Source organism: Fundulus heteroclitus, unplaced genomic scaffold, assembly GCF_011125445.2.
Source record: "Fundulus heteroclitus isolate FHET01 unplaced genomic scaffold, MU-UCD_Fhet_4.1 scaffold_134, whole genome shotgun sequence".
Classification (NCBI taxonomy): Eukaryota; Metazoa; Chordata; class Actinopteri; order Cyprinodontiformes; family Fundulidae; genus Fundulus; species Fundulus heteroclitus.
Window position 1 is genome coordinate 254,497 of NW_023396546.1, and position 4,553 is coordinate 259,049.

General features: G+C 46.7%; 1 long non-coding RNA gene across 1 annotated transcript; it reads left to right on the forward strand.

The window, feature by feature from the left end:
• The first annotated feature begins 1,831 nt into the window (after positions 1-1,831).
• On the forward strand, positions 1,832-3,762 carry LOC118558605. The gene is made up of 2 exons (XR_004928366.1): positions 1,832-1,866; positions 2,895-3,762. It is a non-coding gene; the product is annotated as an uncharacterized LOC118558605 (long non-coding RNA).
• Positions 3,763-4,553: the final 791 nt, after the last annotated feature.

Genomic DNA, 4,553 nt, shown 5'->3' on the forward strand with positions numbered 1-4,553 from the left:
TCCAGAACCCCTCAGAACCATTTCACCATCAGTCTCCATCATCATCTGCCATGTTTGGTGTTTCCATCTCCTGATCACCATCAGTCGTTAGTTTAACGCCTCCAGCAGCAGAGAAACCATCCGGTTCTGTCCATTAAGGCCCAGGCTGTTGAACCGACTGGATTCAGCCGGTCTGCCGGTACCGGCGCCGGTCCAGGCTTCCTATGCCGTCCTGACAGGTTCTGACGTCTGGAGGAAACGTTTCTGATTTCTCTCCTAAATTGACTTTATAACTAAATGGATCATCACTATAAATGGATTTATTGTGCAGAATCAACAACAAGTGGGACTAAATCATGAAGTGGAACGAAATTTATTGGAGTTTTCAAACTTTAACTAATAAAAAACTGAAAAATTGGTTGTGCAAAACTAATCAGCCTCCTTGAGTTAATACTTTGCAGCGCCGCCTTTTGCTGCGATTACAGCTGCAGGTCGCTTGGCGTATTTTTGCCCATTCCTCCTTGCAAAACTGATAGAGCTCAGTGAGGTTAGATGAAGAGCATTTGTGAACAGTTTTCAGTTCTTTCCACAGATTCTTAAGTAATTTCCCTCTGGGATTATTAAAGTATGTCTGATTCTCGATTGAATTCAGGTCTGGACTTTGACTAGGCCATTCTAACACCTGAATATTTTTATTTGTGAACCATTCCATTGTAGATTTTGCTTTATGTATTGGATAATTTTCTTGTTGGAAGACAAATCTCCGTCCCAGTCTCAGGTCTTCTTCAGACTCCAACAGGTTTTCTTCCAGAATTTTCCTGTTTTTGGCTCCATCCATCCTCCCATCGCTTTTAAACATCCTCCATGTCCCTGCTGAAGAAGAGCAGGCCCACACCATGATGCTGCCACCACCATGTTTGACAGTGGGGATGGTGCATTCAGGGTGATGAGCTGTGTTGCTTTTACACCAAGTTTAGCCACTGTACAAAAGACTAAAAGTTTAATCTCAGCAGCTTTACAAACATCGGGACTTCAGTGTTGTGCAATTACACACCGTTTTAAAGTTATTTAATAAATAACTCTGTTATTGTCTGGTGAATATCGGCTCTAGAGCTGATATCAGGACAATAGATGAAAAGGATGAATTTGAGCTCTGATGATCTTTTTACAGCAAACTCTGCACACAGAGAATAAGGAGTGACAACTTCTCTTCAAGTTCATGAATTTATTAAAAGAGTCCACCTTCCACTGTGAATCATGATGCCTTGCTCATGGTCCGTTTCTGTGTCAGCAGGAGGAAGTGGGGAGTGAGAACCGAAGGAACACCAGAACCAAGCTCACTCCAAAGAAAGCAGAGGTACCGGCCAGAACCAAACAGCTGAACTGGTCACCTGGAGACAAAGAGCTGATCTGTTGTACTTCTGTGGTAAGAGCTCTTCCTCAGGTTGTCGGTTTGACTCCCAGAGCAGCAGGAAGGACGGCACGCTGCAGAAGATCGGAGACTTCCTGCAGAGCTCCCCGACTCTGCTGGGCTCCAAAGGTCAGAAACGTGCAACAAGAACCCAGAACCAGGACCGGTGGGCTGAAGCTCACCAGAGTCAGAAACTGGTTTTACTTTATTACCAGAGGCTAATTTAATGCCGTCCAGATTAAGAAGTTAATTCTCTGTGTGGTTATGAGGCAGAAGCAGCTGTCATCAGTGATTATTGCCTCTGGTTCTGTTTGCTTCACGCTGGGCGACCCGTGTTCCTGCAGCCAAGAAGATGATGAGCCTGGTCAGCGGCCGTCTGGACCCAGACTCAGCAGCCGCCTCTTCCTCCCTCAGCCTGAGGGCCAAGAGGGGCAGAAAGAAAAATCTCCTGCCCCATGGACATGCCCCCCCACCCGGTAAGAGCCCTGAACCGACAACCTCAGCAAGCTGCAGGAGAACCAGCAGAACCCAGACCTCAGTCAACCAGGCCGGTTTTATTAGACCTGTTAGTTCATCATCAGTTCTTCTTTCCTCCTCTGGTGGATCTGCTGAGGGTCCAGACCTGTTCCCTGACTGACCATCAGCTAAATTAAATAACTAAAATTAATTAAATGAATGACGTTTGATCTGATGGCTGATAGCTGCTGCCTGTAGTAAAGTTCTTTATAGCCCCGACATTCAGGATTTTACCCACCCAGAACCAACTGGTCAGGGTCAAAGTAACCTCTGAACACAGAAATATGTTCTCTTTATATTAAAGTTAAATAAAACAGAATTATAATTGTTTTTAGTGGCTGACCCCACGTCTGCTTTTCACAAGTCACTGGATTTATGTCAGACTGTTAAATTCAGATAAAAGCTAAATCCAGGTTACTAAAAGACAAACACTGTGTTGTAAATTTTATTTTTAGAATATTTTAGTCTGCAGTTAAATTTTCTCCCTAATAATCCTCAGTATTCATAAATTGGGCCAAACTTGTTCTATTATCTTATTGCTGTGGTCATGTGCCGTTTAAAATGAACCAGAGGACCAGAAATGGCCCCCGGGCCGCGTGTTGGACCCCCTGGTGTCCTGCCAGAAGTAATCAACCCAATCTCAGCTTGAAGGAACTGAATCCCTTCAGAGTGATCACAGCCGTGGACCTGAGACGCTGCACTGCTGGTTCTGGTTCCTCCCAGCTGCTGCTAGAACCCAGCGGTTCTGGTTCTGGTTCCTCCCAGCTGCTGCTAGAACCCAGCGGTTCTGGTTCTGGTTCCTCCCAGGTGCTGCTAGAACCCAGCGGTTCTGGTTCTGGTTCCTCCCAGCTGCTGCTAGAACTCAGCGGTTCTGCCTCTTTAGCTCTGACTGGGTCTGGTTCTAAGTGATGTTCTGATGGCTGAAGACCTTTTAAACCTCAGATGTTTAACCTCCTGCCAACGTTGACGCCTTTCCTTTTATCTGCAGATGATCAACCAGGAGACGGACGGCGAGGGCCAGAGCGACCATGATGTCATCAAACGGCGCCTGCGCAGCAGAGCGGCTAAGTCCTAGCGCTGCCCTCCAGAACTTTACTGTAGAAATGAAGCTGCTGGTGACGGATCGTTGTTCTGAGACGCATTTATTGGATCGGTTCTGTGGAGGCCGACCCGTTAACACTAACCAGCATTTAGAAGTTCATGTTTCACTTTATTAACCAGCAATGGTTCATCTCTAATGTGCAATCTGCTCTAACTTCACCTCCTAGAACACTTTGTGGAGCGTTTAACGGTTCTGCTGCAAAGTCTCACTTTAACCTGAATCATTATGTTCTGACGGGTCATCCGGTCTCATCAGAGTCCAGAGCCATCATGTCCAGGAAACCATCTGTTCCCAGAACCATGATCCTGGCCGGGTTCTCCTCCTGGTTCCTTTGAGAAGAACCCTGCAAACCAGATGATTAAAGTTCTCACATTCCTCCTCCGCACTGTGGAGAACCGTGAATTTAGACGTTTCTGTCAGAGATGGTAGAAAGCCTCGCCTTGCTTGACCTTCGCTGATCTAACCAAAACATGGATGGACCGATGCATGTGGGTTCTAAGCAGGTACCGCTTACAGAGTTCTCCAAGGTGTGTTTCTCATGGTTTGAGCTGCTGACATGTGATGAAGGCTCAGATAAAGACCTCACCTTTGCACCTGGATCCTTTACTCACCTGTAATACAGTGAACCCTCTCTACATCACGGTTCACCTTTCACGGTCTCACTGTTGTGTTCTGCATTCTGATTGGCTAAACAGTCTCTCCGCTTCTTCTCTACCTGTGTGTCAATAACGTTGCAGTTTAATATTTACACGTACGTAAAACAGCCAAATTTAAGTTTGCAAATTCTCTTGGAATTTCAAGTTTCTATAAAATCAACCGGAGGCTCGCTTAACGAGATCCGTCAGTCTGCCGTAGATCCACCAGTCTGCCGTAGATCCACCAGTCTGCCGTAGAGCCATCAGTCTGCCGTGGATCCATCAGTCTGCCGTGGATCCATCAGTCTGCCGTGGATCCATCAGTCTGCCGTAGATCCGTCAGTCTGCCGTAGATCCATCACTCTGCCATAGATCCACCAGTCTGCCGTAGATCCACCAGTCTGCCGTAGATCCACCGCTCTGCCGTAGATCCATCAGTCTGCCGTAGATCCACCAGTCTGCCGTAGATCCAGCTGTGAATCTAAACAGCTTGGATGAGACGGCTTTACTGACATGACTCTGGATGACATTAATGCCCTGATTGATGCAGACCTGGCAGAAATGACAAAGCCACCAAGCGACGATGAAAGAGAAGAGGAAGAAGAGGACACAAGTGTGGATGAAGATGAGGAGGATGGACTAACACTTGGTCGCTTAGCAACAATGCTGAGAATGGCCGCTGAACTTCAGCGAGCAGCTCAGGAATGGGAGCCTTTGATGAGCCGTTCATTACGGTTCTCAGACATAATCCATGGTGGCATGTCGGTTTATAAGAATCTTTTTGCCCAGAAGAAAAAAGAGCGACAACAACTACCGATAACTTTGTTCTTCTCCCTAAAAACTCACCTGCACCGCGGCTTTAGAAGAAAAAACGCTACAGAGCGGAGTCAGGATGCAGCGGCTCAGTCAG